The sequence below is a fragment of the Gallus gallus genome, chromosome 9 (genome assembly GCF_016699485.2).
Source record: "Gallus gallus isolate bGalGal1 chromosome 9, bGalGal1.mat.broiler.GRCg7b, whole genome shotgun sequence".
NCBI classification, from domain to species: Eukaryota; Metazoa; Chordata; class Aves; order Galliformes; family Phasianidae; genus Gallus; species Gallus gallus.
In genome coordinates, this window is record NC_052540.1 from 9774910 (window position 1) to 9800147 (window position 25238).

Sequence of the window (25238 nt, forward strand, 5' to 3'; positions counted from 1 at the left end):
GACACTAACCTATCACAGGGTCATTGATAAAACTTAGAGAATTCTGCTGAAACAACATGAAATTAGATCAACTTCTCCTACCACAAACATTGCTCCAGTCTACACAAGCAGAAAGAACAAAGCAGTTTAGCTCATACCCAGTCACAAAGGAGCAAGCTAAACTTCTTTCCAGCTCAGAGGTCCTCCAACCCTCCAACTCCTTAGTGACAGGGCAAGCACACCAACAGGTGCAACTCTAGTTGGATACCATAACCTGAAAAATAAGGAGCAACTAGCAACCTTGATTTGGGATGCACCTTGACTTACTTTACCCAGGCATTTACATCACTTCATTCTACTGTAGGTTGAACTTCCACCTATTCTAGCTATTCTACTGTAGCTTCTGCTTCTAGCTGCTACAGGTCTGGATTTGCACCTGTCATGTTCTGCTTTTAGTATCATCAGTGGAAAATCAAACCCTTCTGAAGCAAGCGTGGGGATTTTTGCTGTTTTTCTATGGCCAATTCTTTGGAGTTTTTGTTGCTGCTGTTTTGTTTTAAAACAGATTAGATTATGTGTAATGATAGAGGCTTACAAGCAGCAGCTCAGCTACGTTTCACACAAGCTACCTGAGATTCAGGGGAAATACAATAGCTTGCATCTTTTCTATTTGTCACACTAAGTTATTTCAGATCAGCACTCGTGAGACCGAGCACAGAACTCTCAGTCCTTGAATTTCTCACCTGAACTGTTACAAACTTATGCATACTGGGTTAACATCTTCAGAACATCTTCCTTAAGGGAAGTAGGTGTGGAGATCCCTTGGGGAGCAACAGGCTTTAATGACACAGTTAGAATATTTATGACAAAACAGCTGGAGTCACTGGCATATCAACCACTTAAACATACCACACCATTCTGTTGTTCTCTTCTTCTTAATTCTAGCTGCCAACAGTGTGTTTTAGGCTAAAAATAAAGCATTTAAAGAACCCTGAATCAAAAAAAATGATCCAGAAACACATTAAGGTATAAACCCCAAGCTTAAAAACAAACAAAAACCAAACCACTCTTTAAAGAGATCCCATTAATGCTAATAGTATTTCTAGGAATAGTCACTCTTATGAGAAACTAATATTTAAGGCTTGTTCTTTCAAATACTTTTCACAGGGCAGTTTACCTTCCATAACATTAGTGCAATGAGATTTTGTTCACTCTAGGAGAGTAGGTAGGTAGATATTCTCACTGAATCAGAGTTCTGCATATACTCTTTGATGAGGACTATTAAACCACAGCTTTCCACTCCTTCCAACTTCAAAGCTGTCTCTTACTGCAAGCAGACTACAGAAAGAAAGAAAAACTGTCTAATATATTGTGGTTCCTTCAGGCACAGGTAGATTAGAGATCTTCATATGCTGCTACTGTGGTTGAAGGACCAATGTTGAAAAAAAATGTTGGAAAGAACACTTTCTGGAAGTTAGACACGCTTTGACGTATTGAATACTTGAAGGCAGACAATCTTAAATTTGTGATGCAATTAAGTCTTGAAAAACTAATTGAGCACTGAGAGAACATCAGCAAATGCCAGAACTGAAAGATTTTTCTGAACAGAAATCAGAGCACTTACTACCACTTCCAGACTTACAGAAGAGAGGTCATCCAGTATTCCCTTTGTTGAAGGCAAAACTATTCAAACAGCCCATTACCATTAAGTAGGATCCAAGTAGAAAATAGCAGCGTCCAAATTCACCGGAAGGTATTTGTAATGATGAGCAGACTACTGCCTGCAGAAGGTAACTGTGAAATAACATACTAACCATATAATTGTTACAGTCTCCACTTGTTTCAATGCAGCTACTCAGGTGATACAATTATTTAAGAACTAGCTGTTCCCTTCAATCTTTTTATTTCCCCCCAAACCATCAAAACTTTCAAGTTGCTTTCTCCTACCCCCCCCCCCGACAAATACTCAGGTCAAAAGTAACAACAGCAAATGACTCTGCGACACTTGCAAAGCCATGAAATGCAGTACTACCACACAGCATGTAGATACTATACCCAAGTACTAAAACAAGTAGTCCTGCTAACAGCCAGAACCTTGTCAGCTGAATTGAGCATTAGTTATCACACATTTTGGTTACACGCAGAATGGTACTGTATCAGGGGACAGGCAGAGGGGAGAAAGTTCCCAGATATACAGAAACCAATAATTCTCCAGTACTTCTGCATGAAATATTTACCTAGAACCTGTATTCCATCACATTTGGCCTTGGTTAACAGATGAATTTGAGTTGAAAGAACAGGAAAACACTCTTACAGGACATGACTAATAAAGCCTGGATTATTTAGCCTGGCAACTTGAAGGTCATAAATGCTTTCTGTAAGGGCCAAGGGTAAGACACCATGAGAAGAAAATTACGTAAAATGAGATTACAACACTGATAGTCAGCAAGCAAAACAAAATTGCAAGGGTGCCTTTCAAGATGTACGTTGCAAGATTCTTAAATTCAAGCAATGACATGCTGAAACAATCTTCCAAGAGGACTGGAGAATTAAAAAGCATGAAAACATCATTAACACATGCACTTAACTGCTTTTTAGATGTTTGTGAGTTTGAAACACAAGTGACATACCAACAGTATTGGCAGATTACACTTTGTTATCACCAAGTCTCTTACTAAGCTTATCCCTGGACGAGAGTACTTCACTGTCCTCATATATAGCTTATGAATGCCAAGTTCTATTCTATTAGGCAAACCAACAGAGAGATGAGATGCTCACATTGCTCAGGACTAGGACATAAAGAGGTCACAAATGACACTGCAAAGAAGTAAGCCAACGCTGTCTGCAGTTTTAAGCATTCCTTGCCCTGTCCCACGATACTACCAGTAACAATCCATATGGTGACTAAGGGAAAATAACCTGTCCCAACACATTCTGCTTGGGTGGGAGAAGGCAGAAGATAACTCTCCACAAAGCAAGTTACTGCAGTATAAGCAGTGACTTCAAGGCTTTAAAAATAAAAAACCCACAAACCATACACTACTCCTTAGGATAGAGTACGCGTGTAGAGGCTGTTTATTCAGCTCGATCCTTCTCTTGCTGTGTCACTCTGTGCCCATATGTTTCAGTTTGATATCTCCCAGATGCACGGAGGGGTGGGGCAGAAATAGTGCCAGAAGTTGATACATTCAGGAAACCAAACCAACTACTCAATTTTTTGGCACGAGCTCCTTATAGATCTAACAGACTAAGACATGGGAGCTCCATGAAAGATTAACACAGATTTTTGCAGTCGAGTTATTAACAGCAACATTTAAGACAACTAGTATTTCAGAACTGGTTATAGAACAAAGAGACAATTAATTTAGCTCTGCTGCTCAGTCAGTTAGCCTGCTCTCTAGTTTTGATTTGCCATCTTACTGAGCAGGCATTCCAATGAGCCTGACGTGATTTTGTTGAAGGGTACCAACACACAATCTGTTAGGAAGAAACCATTTCTTAGCTGAAGGGGAATAGTTTTTAGATGACAAAAACTGTCAGAAGCATTAAACAATTTTGTGATGCATAGTAACCCACTTGGTTTACTTCTGATCAACTTTTTAAAATATTCTGACACCAAAAATAAAAGAAAAATCAATTGCACCAGTAGTATATGCAGGATGTAACAGGGTTTCCAGCAATTTCAAGCAGTCATGTGACACTGCAAGAAAAACACAACAAGGAAGCTGATACTACAGACAGAAGCAAGGCTGGTTTAGGGCAGTCAGACTACAAACAAGTGAAGGGAGCTGACAAAGCAGTTCTGGTGACACTACAGGTACTGCCATCAGGAAACCATCCGAATTTACACATAATAGTGCAATCATCTCAATATGATAGAAATCCAGAGTTGATCTGAACAAAATACACAGTTTCCGAAAGCAGATGATGCAACTACCTTAAGGATCCAATCTTATTTACAGCTACAATAATAGTTTCAACAGCTTTTGCCTGAATCTACCACAGAAGGAAAAGCCTGACGTACCCAGGGAACATACTTCAGAACACTTCTGGAAGCAATGAAGTATTGCAACTAACAGGTTCATTGTGTTGTATTCTGACAGTGACAGATAGAGCTTACTGTGACTGTTACTTGAGAGGAATCTCATAGGCATCGCCATTAATTCTAACTGTGCTCTCATGAAGCAGCTTATTACTGAAGTTGTGTTTATCTCAAGTTTCTCAATATGTACTTCCCAGATTCTAGCTTACTTCAATGCATCTGCATATAACACAGCTAAACCAGAATCTTCAGTGGCATTCTGTTCCAACTCCAGTTTGGTTTCAGCAGTATTAAGAACCCCTATGCTATCAAAAAAAAAAAGCACGGATGGGAATTCTTTACTTTGACCTCAGTGCTCTGCAACGTAAACATGCATAAAAGGTATTTAAGTACACCATTCCTTCACATACAAAATTCTACAACATTCATCCTTCCTCCTCACAGTTAATCTGATGAGAGCTAGTTTTCCATTCTCTCAAGGAAGTAAGAGAACTTCCACATTAAGCCATACAATGGTATTCCTCTAAACAATGCTTCTTCCAGTTGCAGTTAAAGTGCTGATGAAAGTCTCCAGCTGGAGCCCAGTACAAAACGTGGCAGAGATCTACACATAGTCACAAGCCTGCAAATATTTGAGGTAAGCTAGAAATAGGGAGTATGCAGCAGTACTGTTTCTACTTTAAAGCTGACACACAAAAAAAACCTGAAGAAAGCATACTCGCCATCTTATTTTTGGCAAAAAAAAATTATATTTGTTCTTCTGCCAAACTTTCTGTAACATAATAAGGGAACAAAGCTAACATCTTTAATCCTTAACCACAATCTTACGGTATAATGCAGCCCTTCATTCTTACTACTGTTTTACTGTAGAAAGTTGACTGTCTTCCGAACACCGCAGGCAGAATACTACCATAGTGAGCATGGCAACAAGCACTCTCATTTAAACAAACATGAACAATGCTGTAGAACAGACCGTGGCTGATTTTCAAAGTGCTACTTTTAAGATTTGGAACCTTTGCTGAAAGCTGGCCAAAGTTACACAGTTTCCATCACTTTCTTGAAGTGACAGTTAAGATGGCATTTGCACCCCAAGCTTTCTAATTAAACTTCCAATCAAGTTGTATCTTAATGCACGCCAATGGAATTTGTGCCTGTTTCCTTACCTGAATTCACTTATTTTTGACTACTGTTGCTGAAGACCTGGAAGCCAGCTATGCAGCACGTTTGCAGGGGCTGGTCACTCAGGCTTAGCCCGACCACGAGCCCTCCACAAAGGATCAGCTCATCAAGCTGCTACACTCCAAACAACCGCAAAGATCAAAACAAGTAGAGTTTGCATCAGAAATCAAAGTTCCCATTCAGTAACTTGATTGCAACAGCATATCCTCAAAGTAAAGAGGAAGAGAAAACTCACTCTGTAAGGCTGTATGCCAACTGTAAACTTGGAACTCTTTAGTTCTCTCTAAACGCATGGCCCCATTTCACCTGTGATCAGAAGGTTCAGTTACATGGCAGACACCTCCTTAAGGCCAGTGAAGGACACTGTACTGATAAGCTAATTACATTAGAGATTTGACAATACTAACATGAAAAAAATATTTTCTAACCCTCACGTTAACCACATCTTCCAATAGTACTTTGTCCAAAAATAGACATCTACCACAGATTCATAATCTACAAAGGCACGAGACAGCTGCCCTCACTAACTCAAGGAGTTTAAGTAAGCATCCATTATTCCAGTGTTAATAGCACTTAATGCAAGTCCCTTTTATGATCAGAGTGGGGGGGGGAGGGAAGAAAAAAACAGTTGTCTTGTTTGTTTTTGAGAGGGTAGAGAGAAGCTGACTATCACACTTGTTTTTGTGATTTAAGTTTTGCCATTTCCCTGGTCCACAACACTTACATTGCTTCAAAAAAAATATATCAGTTCTCAAAAGATATTACATACATTTATTTTTTAAATGTCCACTTTTATTCACCAGTGTTTGGTCCTTCTACATTCCACTAATCTCTGTGCCATGGTCTTTTCTCTCTTAGTCCAAGATCTCTCCTTGTATCCAGAAAGGAAAAAACAAGCCATAGCAAGCTTAGAGTGAAGCAGGTTAGACAGAAGTTAGAGATGAAGAGCGAGCAAGAACAGAACAGCACGATCTCCAAAAGCAAAGACAGTGAAAGACCAGGCCTAGTTACCTTGGAGCACAATTATGCACTGGATTACCCATGAAGGTTTAACCCAGGTCTGTTTTTCTTAATGGGTTTACCTTTATGAACTATCCCTAAGGAACAATCAAAGTAAGAAATCTCCATTACAGTTACAGTTGTGCATTAACAATGAATGCTATTAACCATCTATTAAAAACACGGCAGCAGTCAGTCACAAATGTAAAGGAGGTGCACAGGAAAGCCTGCCTGCTAACTAGACAGCCTTCCTGAAGATTAACACCTCTGTCCCCAGATAATATCTGTGTGTCAGAAAGTAAACAACATTCTAGAACCTTCCACTTCCACCTTTACCCAAGCCTAGTGTGAAGAAAGGCAAAAACTTGCTAAGTTTACTTATTTTGATGTTATACAATAAAATAATGGTCATCAGTAACATGTTATTCTGAAAGAAGAATCAACAAAATCCACCTTGCTTTTCAGAGCTTAAAAAAAAGCCTTCCTGTTCAACAAGTTCCAGGGAGCTCAGCTTCCATTCTGAAACAGCAGACTGCTCCTCACAAACCCAGGTTTGTGTTTCAGGAGATGACTCAGGCCATTTCTGAGGGCCAAATCTTTCCTGTTTTATCATGCATTATTTTAAAGCAGATACCATCACAAAGCAGACCAATCCATTCAGAAAACACTGAGAAACTTGATTCCCCTCCCATGACAAAGCACTGAGTTCCTACACATTATGGAAACCTTCCAGTTCCCTCCTCACATCCATCTTTTTATGTGTTTGGTTTTTTTCTTTCCTGCCACTCAAAAAAATGTAGTGATTTGATCAGCTTGATGATCAAATAAGTTATTTAGGCTGAAGTAGTAGAAGTCAAGTGGGGAGCATAACCAAGTGACCTCCAGAGGTCATTTCTAAGCTAGTTTATTCTATTATTCATTAGAAAAAGGCTTTCTTGGATCAACTGAAGGCAGCTGTGACTTAGAAAAAAATCAGATACTACATCTCACTTGTTCAGTACTGAAGTCCAGTATCAGGCCACCCTGATGAACACTTTGTTGAATCACACTCAACTTTTCCAGTTTTTCCTATATCACAGTCTTCTCCTAAAAAGCAGGCTATCGCTCACATACACAGCAGTTTTCTACCATGTTTGTCCTGTACATATTCATGAGTCAACTAAGATTGGCAACAGTCAGTACATTACAAGACAAGCCTTGTTACAGGCAGAGTAGAATCAGTTGTGTGTGGTTGAACCCTGGCTGCCAGACAGAATTAAAGGACCAATGTGCATTGCCACAGTTAGATTCAACCAACTTGCTGAGAACAATTTTATCACATGGCAGCATTAGGAGAACAATTGCTCCTCAGAACTAACCATCACAGTAAGTAACCATCGCATGGATTTCACAGCACACAGCAGAGAAGCTAGCTGACTTAAGTTGTTTTTCCACAGTGACTGGTATCACATACAGCTAGAAATCTTTGGTTCACAAAAGATTGCCGAATCCATCTTTTCTGTTTAATTATTTTGTTTGAAGAGACATTCTGAACCAAAAAGATACATGCAAGTGTTTTGTGCTACACAGATGCTTGATGATCAGTAAGAAGCATGAAGATCATCTTTCTCAAGGAGCAGAACTTATTCAAGCAAACTGTAAGAAAACAGGACAGCTAATGAAACTTTGTATTCCAGTTATCAGCTTCATGTCCTAAATCAAAACTTTACTATGAAAACACTCTATAAGAAATTGGTCCATATACTGCCACAAACTTGCTACAATACTGCATATAAACTGAACTATCAAGAGCAAACTTACAGTAAGCTCTACTACTTCAGGAGAAACATCCATTGGCCCAAAGGTAATCGCTTATCCTGCTGCCGAGAAATTCAGATGCATCACTGCCTTCACTGGCAGTACTGAATTGGACAGTGACAGCTTGATTAAAAGTTTCCACTACTAAGAATTTGTCAGAGTCCACAACCTGCTTAACAGGGAGCATTACTAATTTTGCAGGCGGTGAACAGGACACAGATCATCAGAGCAGCCAATGGAAGATCCCAGAAACATTCCAGGTCTCAGTTTCTGACAACAAGATAGTACATGGTGTACAACTCTGGGACCTGATTAAACACTGTTACAGTAATTCAGCCTCAGTGTGACAAAAGACAGACCAGTGATCAGCAGTGTTCTACATGCTACCTACTAATTACCTAGTTAGAAAATATAGGATAGCCTAAAGAAGTAGCACAGATAGTTCTGACATTCACTTACAGTGCAAAATAAGTACAAACATGCAGGTTAATCAAACTGTAACTTTCCTACTCAAACCTCGGCTCCACTGCTGAAAAATGAAAGCTGTTTAGTCAGGTTATCTTACCAAACGGTCTCAAAGTCAGTAACTACTTATCAGTAATACAAAAACTGACAAAAACTCATCGTGACTTCAACTATGAAATTAAAGTCAACTCTATCAGGTTTCAAAAAAAAAAAGCTGTACTGGGAATGCAGGGTCCTTGTTTGAGGCCTACAGCTATGGGCAACTTCAGAACAATAACACAAAAGGTCTTCACTGCAATTCTTTTCTACAATGTACACATCCTGGGTTTGATGGCAAGCAGTCAAAACATAATATAGAAATTAAAAAAAAACAAAGAAACTTCTGCATGATTCCTTATCAAGGAGGAGTTTCAATCACTCATTTACTGGGAAGATACAGGTCATTTCCCTGCTGGTTACCAGCCAGAACTTCTGCAAGACATGAAAAGACTCCATTTTCATAAGCCTCTTACTCAACACATCAGCACTCCTACTAAAGTAGATCTGCTATATTAATAAGTAGTAATGCCACACCACAGATGACCTACAATTTTTTTTTACTAACAGCTAAAATCTGTTTCAAATCCTACCTATGGAGCTACCTGGAGCCTGGAGAACACAGACTACAAGTAGTAACAAGCTGAACCCCAGATTTCTCTGAAACACTGAGAAGAAAAAAAAAACAACACCCACACTCAGACCACCTGTATTCCTATCTCAAGAATAGGAGGCACTCAGCAATAAATGCTTCAGAAAAAAAACTTCTATTTTTAAGATCAAACCTATAGAACTAGACTAAGTACACAGCTGAGCCACTCACAATAAGTTCCCTTTAATTACCACGAGCTGAAAACATGCAAGCTTTTAAGAAGTACTAGAAGTGTTATTTACTCACCAGAATACTGCTTTTAAACATTTTAGTTGAGTGTGACACCTGTGAAAATTGAAATACTACAATTTTCATTAATATATTTAATTCCTATGAATATTTATCAGTGAGGGTATCAAAAAAGCAGAGAGGTATTGTTATTTTCCAAGCACTGCTTTGATGTTCATTACACACTTGTTTATGCATGTATTAAAATTAAAAAAAAATACTTTAAAATCTCACAGATCTGTTTAAGCAGCAATTAAACACACACACAGCCTGCATGCAGTCAGAAACAGCCTTGGAGGTGGGGAGGGAAAGAGAGAACTGCAAAGACGACAGCAGATAAACAGAAGCAATCACAGCAAGGCCTGCCTGTTTTTGAAGCCTTACAAACGAACTATATCCACAGTTACCGTAAAAAAAAAAAACTTGTGAAATAAATTAAAATGTAAGTCATTAAACACCTCCTCTTCCCTATTCTGAAGGATGTATGTCATACAGTGAGGTGGTAACTAATTAGCTCCTCTTCCTGACAGCTTTTAAAGCACCAGGAAGCTCAGTAACCAGAACACACAGTGCAGAAACCATGGAAGTTACCCCATTCGAAGAAAGTTTTGTACTGTGGGGTTAGAAAGCCCAGATCGGTATTGTGGCTGCAACAGGATAGGGAAATGGAAAGGGGAAAAAAAAAAGAAAAGAGACTATACAATCTTCTGGAAATATATATATAAAATAAATATTTCTAACTAAAACTAGTACTAGATTGCTACACATAACAAAACCACCCTCCAAACAAACTGCACAGGCTCTGAAAACGCTCCCAAGCCACACGTCAGAGTTACAGAATCAATGTAGGCCAGTACCAAGCACTCGTTTCTTCCCGTGTGTAAATGCGACACAATCAGGCCTCACAGGCAGGCCTTCCCAGCACAGGCAGGACCTTTGTTCCTTACGTCGATGTTTTTCCCCCAAAGCCCTTGACATAACTTTCCATTCTTCGCCCCATTCTCTCCCGGCTCACAGCCCAGACTCTCGGGCCGCCCCCGCTCGGAGCCCCCCGGCGGCCGAGGGCCGGCGCACCAGGAAGGGGGGCCGGGAACAATGCCGGGCCACGGCACAGGAAACCGGGCCTGCGGCGCGGCGGGCAGCGCCGGGACGGCCCCGGGCAGCACCGGGCCTGGAGCGAGCGGGGAGGCCGGCAGTCCCCGTCGGAACGACCTCCGAGCGCGATGCGTTATGCAAGAGAACGCTGCGGCCGTGGAACTTGTCTCGTGAGCGAGAGCGACAAAAACAGCGGCTCCGGAGCGCCGGCTGCGAAAATAATCCAGCGGGCAGGGCCGCAACTCGGCCCTACATCGCCTCCATTCTCTCCCCACCTCCTTCCTCCCTCCTCCCCCAGAAAGGCTCTGAAATATGGACGTCGGGCGATTATGGAGCATTTTTGCCAAGCCGGGCTATGAGGTGGGAGGGAAGAAGAGAGGAGTTGCTATTTTTTTTTTTCCCCTTTACGATATTTGATAGCGTCTACGGAGAAAAAAAAATAAAGAAAGAAAGAAAAAGAAAAACAAAGAAAAACACAGAAAGAGCCATTAGGGAAAGGGGGCCAACAGGAGTGGGGGAGGGAGAGGCGGAAGGGCACAGAGCGGTGTCAACACTGACGCTGCCCTTTTGTATCGGCGGTGGCACGGGGCCGAGGGTCGCCCCCCTCACCCCCCCGACCCCCCACCCTCAGCTCGGGATGTGTGGGCGCCCCCCCACCCGGCAACGGGGAACAGCGGCCCGGCCCTACAGCCCCACGGGCCGCACCGCCGGCCCCGCGGCCCCCGCGCCCCGCACCCACCTCGGGGCCCGGCCGCCCCCGCACACCCCAACAACGCCCCGGGCCGGAGTCCCAGCCCCGCGGAGGGCAGCGCGGTCGGGCAGGCACGGCAGGGCCCGGAGAACGGAGGCCCAGGAACCGGGGACTCAGAACGCCGGAGGCCCGGGAACCGGGGGGCCCTGGAACGCCGAGGCCCCGCGCCCCGCCTCCCCCAGCGGCCCCCGAGGAAGCGGAGGGGCCGCGGGTACCTAGTTTGTCCCGATGCGGCCTCCGCAGACGCTCCGTGCCTCTCCGCCGCCCGGCAGCAGCCGCCTCTCTTCCCTTCAATTATCAGCTGAAGCCGCAGCACCGAGCGGCATCCGCCTCCGCCGCCGAACCCCTTCCAGCGGCGCGGGGGGGAGCCCGGGGGACTACTTTCTCCCAGCGCCGGGGCCCCGCCGGGGCCCACGCAGCCCCCGGCCCGACGGGCGGCCCCCGCCCGGGCTGCCGCCCCCCACGCAGCCCCCGCGGCGGCCGTGTGCGCGCCCGGCTCCCTGCGTTCGGCGCGTTCGACGTCCCGAGAGCTGTATCCCTCCGCCGGGGTCGTCACCCCGGGGTCCGCGCCGGGACCTCCCCTCCGGCAGGGGGCGGGAGGGGCGAGAGAGGCCCGCGGGGCAGCGGCGCTCTGCGGGGGGCTCCAACGTTGGCCGGCCGCGGTGCCAGAGCCGGCTCTGCTCCTTTAAGAGGGGGCCGGGCCGGCGGTGACCCCGCGTGATGTCCGCCTCTTCCTGGTTGCTATAGTCACCGCCTTCCAGCGTCCCAAAATGGCGCTGTGCCGCCCGCGGAGGCGTTTGTGGTACGGCGGTGCGTCTCGGTCCCGAGCGAGGACTGCCGCCGGCTGCCGTCACCTGACGAGAGGTGCGGGCCGGGCCGCTCACATCGTGGCTTTGGATTCTCTCTCCGTTCTGTCAGAGGGACTGGGGGGCCGTTCCTCGCTGCTGCTGCTGCTGCTGTTGCTGTGGGGGCAGAGAGGGCCGCGCTGAGGGAAGGGGCTCGGGGCCTCCCGAGGGAGGGAGTTGCCGCCTAAAGGGGGAACGTTGAGAGGCGGGGTAGGGGGTGGCCGCTGCTACCTGTGGGATCCGAGGATGTAGGAAGGGGCCTGGGTGAGCGCTGCGGGGCCGGCGGTGGGGAAAGTCCTCTGAGGGGTTGGTGCCTCGAGAAGGAATGCGCACACATCTGTGACTTGTCATCGTGAAACAAAGTGGTGTTGCTGAAGGGTATGGCAAGTGATGGAAGTAAGCGCGCAAACAACAAATAGTTAGGTAATGTCCCTGTATTTCTCCTAGGGAAAGGCAAGCTGAGCTGCACCCTCAGGGTAACTGGATTTAAGAACGAAATTAGTCCAACACCTCGCACTGGGAGAATAAAGCTAAGTTGTCTGTCGGGGAATAGGAAGACTGAAAACAGCAAAATGATTTTCTTCCAGAGATGAGGAAACTTGTCAGGTTTGCAATCAAGAAATTAAAGGGAGTGGGAGGTGGCAAACTGAAATTAAGCTGCTAGTCCAAATAACCTGCGGTTTTGGTTTCTTTATATGCTCCTTCTCTTGGTTTCTCTCATGCCACGTTTTTTAAATTCACCAGTGCCTGCAGATGTTTCAGACAGGTGGGTGAGGGAGGAGGGTAGTTTCAATCTCCCCCAAAACTTGTTTGAAGTAGAAGTTCCAGAGTAACTCTGAGGACTTCTAAGTTCTAAGATGAAGAGTAGTTATGGTGCTGCACAACGGCTGAGAAATGTGTTCTGTTCCATGGCGGAAGTCTTGTAATGGTCTCCCCCGTGGACCTTATGGCAGTCATATCAGTGCTGTGATATTTGTGGAGCATTCACTGAGTGCTCTGGGCTACTTAACGTATATTTTTGCACTCAGCTAATAGGGCACTTCTTATTGTTATCTACGGTTTTTCACTTCTCATTTAGGTTTCCTCTGAAGCACTTCAGATGTTTGGTTTGGGTTTTATTTTCACCTGCCCAAATGTATCCCTAAGACAAACCAAAGTAATTTAAGGAAAACTGTGCAAAAAGCTTTGTGACAGTCAGTGGAAGTATATAATTTATCTGGGGAAACTGGACAACCCCCTTTTGGTGTTTAAAGGGGGACTATAACAAAGAAGAGGACAGACTCTTTAGCAGGGTCCATTGTGGCAGGACAAGAAGAAAAGGTTTCAAAATAAGAGAGGGGAGAAATAGGTTGGACATATGTTTTCTTAACTGTAAAGGTGGGGAGACCCTGGTCGCCCAGAGAGAGATCATGGATGCCCCATCCTTGGAGGCATTCAAGTTGAGACTGCACCAGGCTCTGACCAACCTGACTGAGCTGTAGGTGTCCCAGTTCATTGCAGGGAGGTTGAGCTTTAAAGGTTCTTTCCAGCTCAAACAATTTTATGGTTTTATTATTATAATTATTTTGTAAATGTTTATTGCTCAAAAGCATTTGCATCTTTACTTGTCTTTAACTCAAATCTAGAGAAACTAGGACATGTGGAAAAAGGAAAACAAGGCCTGCTGCAGGCAAATTATATAGGAGGCAGACAAGAACAGAGGCTGTTTGAACTCCTTTTAACCAGTCAAATGCAGCAGTAGTTGGAAAAATTAGCAAGAAGTATACATTTATGTGGATGTATTTGTGTCCCAAACGTGCCCAGGAGGCCCTGTGCTAACTTTACCTTCTGCAACAAAAGACAGCTTCCCCCCCAGATAAAAAATCAATTTCAATTAACGCTTCAAATTTAGAGTCAGCAACCAAAGCTTTTTAAACAAAGATATTGACTACTCACTAGCAAGTGTGCATTTCCATTGAGAAGCTGGGAGGAGAAGATTGCCAGATAGTTTCCGTTTAAGCTACTTGAAGCTGGATGCTGAAGGAGGAGCCTTATAATTCACTGTAAAAAACTCTTCTCAAAATAGACTGTATAGAAGTGCAGGTCTATAAATAAGTATTTGTGGAATACAGCTTAAATTGCAGGATTGTATAGAAAAAGATCTTTTGAACCAACAGTGAAAATATTTATTTTAGATATCTGTATTAAGGCTCTAATCATGACTTTACAAATGCAGGGAACCATCCTACACATTCATACCCTATGGGCATTTAACAGTTCCACTGCTATAAGCAATAGAAAGATTTCTTAAGTCCACGCTGTTCCATCCAGCCACATGATAGATCTTCACAGCATAAATGGGACTAGGTGCTCTTCAAAGGTAGTGAGGCTTTTTTTTTGCCTTGTTACTTAACACAGAACAACTGTTCCACTTAATCATTTCTCTAATGGCTAAAAACTGTGGTTATACAGATTAACTTACAGCTTATTTTGTGGGGAGACGTCCTTTAGCTTAAATAGTACCATTGTTTGTGGGTAGCAGTGTGTGTATGCGTACATACAGGATTGGTTTTTCCTTTTTTCATCTCAGTAAATATTCTCTCTTGACAGTCCTGTTTTGTTTTTCCAGTTTCCACTTATGGAACAGTCTACTTCCTGGTCACTGCACTATCTTTTCTGTGCATTTCTTCCCATTAGAACTTTTATTCTAAGAGGTCTTTTGAAAGCCTGGTGCAAAGGCATTGTTATTTGCTTCACCTTCTGGAAAATTGTGTGATTTTAAATTTAAAGATCGTATTTGACTTCCTGTGCCTAAATCACATTGCTGACTTGATTGTCATTTGATCAATTATTATTCCAAAGACTGTCTTCCCATTGTCAGTTTCCAACTCATAACCTTTCGGTTTATTGCAGAACTTATTCCTAAGTGAATGACCTTGCCGTCAGAATTTTCAATTTCATTTTTCTCCCCCCAGCAGTGTTTGTTATGGAGAGGTTGCTGTACATGTCAGGAAAAATGTACTACATAGAAAACAGGGTTGGCCATAAAATCTCTGTATATACAAGAAATTCTGGTAAAGTTTCTGGAAACAGTGGACAGTTCTTGTTTTGTGTGTGTAGAATGTATAGAATTGGAATTTTTGTCTCGAGGCCACCATCAAGATGGCAACTTGTTTAACATATGCTTTTCTAGCTACCTTTCATTGTGCATCTTCAATCATTCTTGAATTGCCAAATTAATATTTGATATGCCTGTTATAATTTGGCAAGGTAGGTCACAAACAATAGACATTATCTCTTTGTACAAAGCAGTCAGTAAACCATATTGCTTCCAACGCTGAACATAAAATTACTCCAGATAGCCACATAAATAAGCTTTCAAAATAACATTTCTTATAAATGGTCTTACAGTTGACAAGTGCAGACTTTAAAAATTGCAAGAGAGGAATCCAGATGGTAGGGTGGTATAGAAAAGGTCGTTCACTCATCTAACAAGCTATAGAGACCCAAAAAATTCTTAATCTGCTTATAGGACATGCTGATAACTGGGAAGACAAGGCTGGTAACAAAAGAAATGTAATGAGAAAATGATCTACTCAATGTGTAATTAATACTAGCATCTGTCACCATTTCACAAATGCTGCACTAATCAGATGTTTTTGTCATGTTAGTAAGATGTTTAGCAACTTACCTGTAAAATAATGGAACCAGACATATATAAAATCTGTGGTGTTTTGTGCAGTATTCTATATATGATCTGCTTGTATAGCGGGGTAGCTGAATTTTATTGAATGTGTAAGTGCAGAATTGTATGTATGGTCAGACATCGCCAGCTAGACTCTGTAACAAATATATGCAGGACATGTGGATGAGCAAATAGTGTAAGTAACTACGCAAACAATTCCAGTGACTGTTCTTGTTCGTTATCCATCATTGCTTCTATTGTCTATTGTTCATTTCCACATCTTATGTTGGTTTCTGATTAAATCAGTGCATTCTGAGCGCAACATATTATGTTGAATACTGTGAGTAGCACAATGTTTTCTTAAAGTATCAATCTTGTAATTAATTGTTTTCTGGCTTTTTTAGTGGTAAGTAAAAATTCCAAACCTACAGCACTTAATCTCAAAAGCCATTAAAAACTGCTTTCAACAAACAAAGTTAATAAAGATTTTAAAAATAAAAATTAAAACATAGCATTGTCAATAACATTTCATATTGCTGTTGTACCTTGAGCTTGTTGGTAAGTCTTAATGCCGACACTTGATGTATAATCTATTTGATTAACAGAAGATGTCACTTGAAGTGCTTAAGCCAAATGGATTGGTGGGGAAAAAAAAAATAACAGATGTTTGGTATAATATGAAATTAATTATAGATTAATTACTGTAATAACTTTTTTTTCACAAGATTAATCTGATTTTTAAGTAAAGATCTGTATGAGCTGAACCTTTTTCAAAGTCTTACAATTTTGTTTGTGTTTCAATCCTGTAGGATGCTGTAACAGTTATTGCCTAGCCAGACCAATTCTACTCTTCCTTGACATTTAAAACTGAAGATTTGAGTTCTTAATGAACCAAAAGAAGTGCACAAATTTCTCTTCAGGGGCACTTAAACAAAATAGTTGTGTTATGAGTTATTTGTATAGAGGATGTAATTTGCATAAAATTATCAACTTGTTGTCTTAAATTAGAGTAGTTTGAAGCACCGCTCCTTCGTGTCAGGAGGAGGAAGCCATTTTGTGTCAGCTCAGGAAGTGCTTCATTCTGCTGAAAAGGCATATTTCCAAAACAATTGAACACTTCCAATGCGTTCATACAGCGTTAAGGAATGATTACCTGGGGAATGTTTGTAAAACATAAAATACATCGAGAAATCTCCTTCCTCTTTTCACTGTCTTTAATTCAGATATCTACATAAACAGTAGAGCTGCTTGAAAAGTGGAAACTTTTCCTTTGGGGAAGTCATGGTTTGTTGGGAAAACACAGATATTGCTACTGGATGTTTTTGTCCAAAACTAAAAGGATTCAGTTATGATTAGTGATGTTGTTAGCTATTGGTTTAGCTGTGTGGTGACGTGTTGTAGTTTGGATGCCTGATATTAGTATACTTCTTCCATAATGCCCCATCTCTGGCTGTACACAATTGATTGATCTTATCCATTCCATTTTGGGGAAGATTTGGGAATTTGTTTGTCATGCTGCCATATTAAAGGCTTAATGCAGCATAAAAATGCAACTGATAGAAGAAAATTGGGACTGCGCAACTGAGATCATTTGTGATATGTTGCTTCCCTTACTGGTGGATCAAGGATTTCCTGCAGAGGCTTTATATGCAGCGGTGCAAGTATTTTTCTTCCCAAACTGCTCAAATTTCTGTTGTGTTCTTTTGTTTCTTTTTTCCCTTCCACAGATGTTACTGAATGCCAGTCCTGGGAGAAATTCATGTATGAATTTGAATTAGTGATATGATTGATACGAAGTCCCTAACTGAAATTCCCATGTAACAAATATTTGTCTGTGAGCCTACAGTAATTCAGTACCATCATAAAGCTTATGAAGATTTGTTTTTGAATAGTTCAGATGTTGTATTTGATGATGTGTTGAAATATTCTCACATCAACTCCAATTTAGGTATTTTTAGTTTGTTTCCTCATCTTTGTTTGCTGTTAATTTGATTTTCTGTGTTACAGGAAGGCCTATAAGTGAACTTTCTGTGTTGTCTAAGTTAGTTTTTGCCCATTTTTCCTTATTTCGTTTCCTCTATACACTGGGGCATTCATCATGAAGAACTATCAGATATGTTTACTTGACTCGGTGCATTGTGTATTTTTTATTTATTTATTCTTCATTAATTAAAAACAAAAAGCGTCACTCAGTAATGTGTTTAAGGGAAGGAAGAAAGAAGAGCAGTAGGCAAAGCTAGGACAGAATCAGGATTTTATCTCTGTGTGCTAAGCTATACAAGATTGCTTCTAAATATGCACCAGTGTGACTTGTTTTTGAACAAACTTGCTGAGGTTGATGTAAACTGCTCTATGGAGAGTTGTAAAGAATTACGTGGCTTTTGACTGGACATAACTAAATCAGTGTATGTTTGTCCTGGTTTTATCAGTATTCCTTTTCATAACATCATGCGCCAGGCTGTTGGGTGCAGATGTGGTGCGCTGAGGAGCTGTGCTTCGTGTTTATCTCTCGCAGTCTCACGTGAGTCGTGACTCTCCAAAAGGAAGATACTCTGGGATGTACTGCATTTCCCAGGAGCCTCCACATGACTTCCGATTCCGGGGGGTGGGAGGAGAGCTGTCTTTTCTGAAGGGTGAGCAGTGGAGGGCCTGTCGATAAAGGCTCAGGCTGTCTCTCTCTCTCATCCCATTTTAGTTTTGGTTCATTTTGATTTACTACTCGTAATTATTCTCTATTATCTCACATTCCTTTAATAAATTAGTTTCTTCTATCTCAATCGGGTTTTTCCCTCTTTCTTCCCACCCCTTTCTCCAGAGGGGAGGGAGGGATGTCATGTGATTAACTCTTCAGACGGCGACACTATTTTGGTGCCCAACATGGGGTGTCACCCAGATGTCCTATACAGGACCCCAATGTCCCCAGTGTCACCCAGATATCCACACGGGGCAACAAAAAAGCGTTGTGTAATTAACTCTTCAAACCATGACGATAAACTGAAATTAGCCTAAGTTAAACCGAAGTACAAGTGCCTGCAGCTTTTGTATGGGCTGCACTAAATTAGGTTAAAATTGTGCAGTGGGTGTAAATGTCATTTGTTGGATGAAACCTAAATTAGGGAAATTAACTGGAGAAATGTGGTAACAAAAAGAAAGAGCATTAGAAGTCAGTGTGCAGTGAAATGATGAAAGTCTTTTGTTGAAAAGGCAAAATAATATCATAGAAGCAGAAACCCAGGATAGTGTGTGAAGCTAGAGTTCTAAATAGCATAATAGGATGATAGTGAACAATAGAGTGAAAGCAATGGCAGATGGAGACTGCAGACGAGAGAAGCAGTGTAGCTGGGAATTATCAAAAGAGCAAGCAGATACTTGTGATAGGCAATGCAGTGTGCATTTTTAATATACATACGCATCAAATTATTATGGCCTCTGATAACGAAAGGATAGCTGTCATTATGAGTTAAGTTGGTGCGAAAACAGAGTTGTGCAGTAATTCCTATGTAATTTACCGTGATTCCAAAACCCACAGGTAATAGATAATTTCATATTTAAAAAAAAAAAATTAAAACTGGAGAAATCCAGTGTTTGAATAAGCATAGAAAGAAACAGAACTTTTCAGAAAGCATGCTACCTTTAGTGCTGGGTTAGTAACTGAGAAAAAGGACGTATTTGTCACCACAGCTGTTTCTGGAAAACTGGAGACATGGGTGGCATTCAGGTGTATCAGAACGCCTGTACAGTGCGATGGATTCTTCAGCACTCCTTTCACCAGATGTCATTAAAGATGTAAACAGGCAATAAGGGAACTTCAAAAAAAAACACCCCGAGTGTATATCTACTCTTAAAAAGGTGTGATGAGATTTCTGGGGCCAAGGCAATAGTTGTTTCTCGGACTTTAGAGTGAGAGAGGTCTGTGCTGAAAGTGAGCTGGCCGTAGAATAGAATAGGAAAGCAGTTGTCAAAAGATAGTGTGTGAGACTGGTTGCAGATGGGTACAAATGAGGATGATAAGAAGGACTCACAGAGGTTATGAGATTGTTGAACTAAGGCTCCATCTGTAATAAAAAGGATTGCCAGTTACACAGGCTCTGCTGAAGGACATGCAGATTCCCTAGAAAAGGACTTTCAATTGTAATGCTGTTGTACTGCAGGACTTTTATACAGAAAGCAGGGAGTCCGGCTGTTCCATTATTTGGCTCTTTACTCCGGTGGAAAAGGAAAAAAAAGGGGGGGTGGGGTGGGGTGGGGAGAGGAATAGAGGGAGAAAGGGAGAGAGAGAAACTAAAGGCATGGACTAGACCAGAAATTGTAACAAAGAGACCTTGAAACTGCAGTAAGGAGGAGGAAACTGAAAGGAACTGCTTCGAAAGAAATCTGTCAATGTCTTAGCCATCTAGAAAGGAATGTTATGTCTCACACTTAGCTAGCATCCTTTGTTCTGTTAAATAGTGGAATAATCTCTTTGTGGTGATCTTATCTAGGTCTGCCTGTTTAATCATGTTAATAAATGGCAAGTATCATGCTCATAATTGCAGGCTCTGATCCTCGAGAGTCATTCTTTATTCTCCCTGTTAGCATTGCTTTCCTCTCAGCACATAGCCCCCTCCCTTCTGCATCGTCTCTCATTGTCCTGCTCTTGTATTGTTCCCTCTGATCTTTATACGCAGGTCTGCATGAAGGAAGAAGTTAGCCAGCCTTCAAAGCACCTGTGCTGTAAACATCTGTATTTTGCTTTTTTTTTTCCTCCTGCAAGTTCTGGGAAAATACTTGAGGAAAGGTATTGATCAAGGAATAAACAAGATATGTAACTGAGAGGAAGGGAACAGACTGTGTCAAGGCAGCAGATTACTTGCTCAGACTTAACTACTTCTGCATTCCCTGAACAAAAATACCATTTTTTCTCTAAACTTTTTAATTCCTGCTTCCTTCTGTATTTTCCTGCAGTGTGTTTTGGATGCTTTAAACGGAAGCCTTTGGCAAACATGTGCAAGCACACTCCTAATCCCTTTGCTGAAGTGCCCTGATATTTTGGAATAGGTGAGCAAAGTGGAGGGAAACTAACAGCTTCATTGTTGATTTATGTGAAAGTTTGGAATCGTGACATTTCTTCTCTCCATCCACTCAAAATACTTGTTCGTAGTAACTCTCAACACTCTTTGTTTTTACATCAGGAAGGGGTTTTTTTTTGCTGTTGTTCGTTTGTTTTTGCCACATGGCATTATATTTAAGATTGTACTCTACTGGAGTCACTGCTTTATTTTGCTTGCCAACTGAATTATTTTTTATCTTTTCTTGCTCTTAACAATAATATATTCTTCTCCTCCAAAACCAAGCAGAAGAAGGGAAGGGAAGTATGTGGACTTGCATCACCTCTGACTATTAAATGGCTTAACTGCTGTGATCTGAAAAAATATCTACATTGGTAAAAGGATAGTGAGAAGACAGTAATGATAATGGATCACTGAAATGCTGTTAACAAATACTTGCCTGAATGAAGTAGGAAATACAAGATTTCTCAGAAGGCCATGGAACTATATATATTTAATAGGGAACCTATTCTGAAATACCGCATTATTTGTTTGATACAGAATTTTGATGGCATTATCGTTGACTCAAAATCATACCAAGCTTTTTGTAGAGTGCCAATGCATTAATAACTATCGTGATACTGAGAAGAATCCATACTTTCAAGTACAAGCAGTTCAAAATTTCATTCCGATGGTCTGAGAAAGCAGATACCTGTTGGATTTCATCCTGTGCATGTGTGAAATGCAGAATGGCATCCATGCATGGGTTTAGTCGAATCTCAGTTTGCCAAATGCTTGCAGTGTTATACACAGGTGTTCACTCCTTGTTCTTGTTCATAGAAATTACATTAAATTTTCCTGTGTAAGCTAGGATTTATTCTATATATTTTGATAAACTAAAGAGTTTTATTGCATGTGAATTGCAATATATCAAGAAGAAGTAATGGTTAACTGTAAAGGTGGTCACTCAATCCACACAAACCAGTCTTCTTTTAAATTACTGCTAGCTTACAAGAACTTCTTATGCAAATATTAAAATCCATATTTATAACTGCTTTTTGAGTACTTTAGAGTACTGAAAATTTTTAATAGAAACCTGTTATAAATGGCAGAAGACACAAATACATGAGATGAGAATTATTAATACTGCTCAGTTAGTGAGAAGTGGGGACATTGAGTGTGGTCAGTGAGAAGGTGAAAGAATTGTTAAGAAGTGGCTGTATGGCACTGATAAAAACTTGCAGGCTCAGCAGCCTAGGACAGCAGGAGACTAACTGGAGAACATGCTGGGCTTTCTGTTGTGTAGTTAGGAGGGAAGTTGGTCTTGCTGGTAAGGTTAAGTTAATCTTTTTTTATCTCCATCAGTATTTTGACAGTGGTATCCATTGGGAAAAGTAGAGTTAAGTAACACTGTGTTCACTTAATAATTCCCTTCTACTCACCTCACAAAGAATTGTTTTTTTATGTGAGCATCTTCCAAGGCTCACCAGTATGTTCACTGAAACAACTGCAGGTTGTTAAACTGCAAGAGCAGAATAGCTAAGGAGTCAGGGATCTAGAGCCACAGCGTTAAGGAGACTGCTGTTATTGCAATTCTCACTGATAAATGAACAAATGATGCCATCAGACACAAGCATTAGTCACTTTCACAACAATGCTGGTGAATTGTATGATGTTGTATGATGTGTATCTTGTAGCTCACTGCAAACAGCATCCTTTTTTCTTTATTTGAAGTATATAGATAAATATTCTGAACAGATGAACAATTTAAAGATTTTAGCAGTAACTATGGAGCATTTGGTCTATTATTAAGCTATTCATGTTTGTAACCTTAAAAGCCCATATAGAAAATTAAGCTTTTTCTCTCTCATGGCTCAGGTAGTCCATCTGTTATAGCAGTGAATGATTATGACTGCTTTTCAGTTCTGATGTTGTTATAAGCAGCTCAAGATCTCCGAAATAAGGCAGACTTAAACATCTATTGAGACTTTTGTTTGGGTTTTGTTGTGTTGTTTTTAAATTGCTCTCACAAGGAAGCTGGAAATACCTGTTCTTCCTGGTGAACAATGAACTCCCTATGGATTCTTCTTTTTATGCTTCAAGTCAAGCTGAACGCAGTGAGGTAATGATGTGTAGTAGGCCAGGTCATCAGCCTCCTCTGGCTCTTCTCCATATTCTTAAATTTACATAGGACTCATATAAACAGCTGAGCATTTATGTTACATCCATGCATACTGTAGAAGCACGGGCAGCAAAAGTTTGGGTTTTCAAATAAATGCCTTTGGGTGATCACAGTTCCTGCAAAGCTCCATGCAATGTGATAGCGAAGGTTCAATTCAGAACACTTCTCATCTGCTACAGAAACCAAAAAGGACCTCAAACTTCTTTCACTGTTTGCATAGCACTTTTGTTCTGTCCTTACTCTCATGTGTTCCACAAACACACATGGAAGTAGCCTTACATGCCAGTTGTCCTTACACCACTAAAGATAAAAAGCTTTTGGAAGTACCAAGTTCACCGTTGTACCAACAGCACTGCAGTGCATTGTTGCATTATCTCTGCGGTGATTTACAGAAGTACTGGTTCCAAAGCCTTCCCAGATAGCAGGATCATCAGTGAAACAATAACAAGCAGCTTATCATCTCTTTATGCATTCAGATCTCATATTGCTGCTAGTGTATTGTTATTTTAGCAAAGTGGTAGTCTATACTCCATGCACATTACAGAGATGTTTAAAATGTTTCAGTGTTTTTAATTTCTCCTTTGGATATTATATTTTAAATGCAGATTGGTTAATTTTTTTTTTCATTGCAAAAGAATAAAGGCTGTGTGTGTCATTTTAAAATAGGATGAACTTAGGTAACTGAGTAGGATGTTTGTTCTTTTATTCACATAATAAGGGTTATTTTACAGAATGCTGTGGATAAGTCTGAGTGTTAATTGGTGTCATTTTGTATCTTTGCTATCAGAAAGATGATTTCGTAATTCTGATTATCACCTATAATGATATATCATCCCCAAGAAACATCAAAATGATGAATTTTAGCTGGCTACATTTGACGTTCAAAAGAACATGTCAAGTTGTTACTTCATATCAGATGTCAACAGGATACATGCATGACTTGAAAAATATAGAAGTGATTCACGTGGGCCTGCCTTGGCAGACTCTGGAATCTGAGCTTGAACTTAAAAATTAGTCATGAAAGTGAATTTTACTCTTTGGGACTTATAAATAATTATTCTCAACTTAAACATTTACATATCGACACGGAGATACTGGAGAAATCTGAAGTACAAGTTCCTGTTGATAGATGTAGAGCACTGTCACTGAATCAAAGATTTGCAATAACAAATTTTACACAGTCAGTAAATAAGAGTAGTCCTTTGTGGCATGTTGGCAGTGAAGTCAAGGCTGCTTTTACTTTTCTACATGCGAGTAGAAAAAATGGAATCTATGGAGTATGTTTGTACATGTACATATGTGTGTATATGTGTACGTATATACCCATGTGCATGTTTCCAAATGTGCACATCACTGATATTCTCATTTACCAGTTTATTGCTCAGTGTGTCAAGGATCTATGTATAGCAACGTAAAATCCTGCCTTTACTCAAGCAAATGGAAGAAAATAAAACAGATTTAATATGAGTAAGATTACGAGATTTTTATCATTAGTTTCAACCTTGCCAGAACAGCAACTGATCTGACTTTGGGGTTGTGATGTGATCTTCTCTAACAGCTGGTGTGAAGGCAAAGATATGACTTTCCCATAGACCCAGCTGTGTCAGCAGCAAAACAAAAGTGGGCATTAAAAACTGACACACTGTTCACGCATATCTGTAATATTTAGAGAGAACTTGGGAAAGTTACCATTATCCAGGCCTCTTGTTCTTTGCTGTTTTATAGTCACGTAATTTGCCAGTAATGCAACTGAGACAGAAGGTTAATATGCTTTGTAAAGAAAAAAAGTTTGCCATCTTTTCTTTCTCTAACTCTCAGGACGTCAGTTAAATGCGTGCTTACAGCGAGCCTTTTCCTAAGTTTTCAGGCTGTGTGAGTGCTGAAGTTTGAATGGCCCTATTAATTTAAATGTTCAAACGACTATTTAAATTCTAGTGCTTTCACTTTTGAATGCTTGAGCAGTTGGATGGGTGTTTCTATGTAGCCACGTAATATAATGTCTGATCAATTGTATTTCTGCCACTAAACTGAAAAATGCAGGTTGGTCATTGCTTTGTTAGTTAAGAAGTCATTAAAATGTTCTAATTTCTACAATTTGCATATAGGGATTGGAAACATTTTCTTTGTAGATAAAAACATTTCGCACTTGTCTAGATAAATTATTAGATGTTTCTTTTCCTTTAAAGTGTGTTGTAAGGCCACTCATAATGTAGCTATGGTCTGATCCCTTGTGATAGTTTTGTTTTGAGAATGCAATCATGGTTACATAACTGGAACTGGAATCCTAGCAATGCATT

The 25238-nt window shown here is 40.9% G+C and overlaps 2 protein-coding genes across 26 annotated transcripts in view; one reads left to right on the forward strand and one right to left on the reverse strand.

Moving 5' to 3' along the window:
• TRIP12 (thyroid hormone receptor interactor 12) overlaps positions 1-11526 on the reverse strand; it is a 66488-nt gene extending 54962 nt beyond the window's left edge. For 8 of the 20 annotated variants that reach the window (XM_025153693.3, XM_025153691.3, XM_015276971.4 and 5 more), the window contains exon 1: positions 11439-11526. The gene's annotated coding sequence lies outside the window, so the exon portion shown is untranslated. Of the gene's footprint in view, positions 1-3012; positions 3086-9395; positions 9452-10234; positions 10520-11211 lie in introns of those variants that run through there. The other 12 variants (XM_046898641.1, XM_040706058.2, XM_015276964.4 and 9 more) reach the window with 7 other exon arrangements.
• Positions 11527-11972: 446 nt separating this feature from the next.
• ZBTB38 (zinc finger and BTB domain containing 38) overlaps positions 11973-25238 on the forward strand; it is a 90603-nt gene continuing 77337 nt past the window's right edge. For all 6 annotated transcript variants that reach the window (XM_046898650.1, XM_046898652.1, XM_046898646.1 and 3 more), the window contains exons 1-2: positions 11973-12087; positions 12516-12674. The gene's annotated coding sequence lies outside the window, so the exon portion shown is untranslated. The remainder of the gene's footprint in view (positions 12088-12515; positions 12675-25238) is intronic.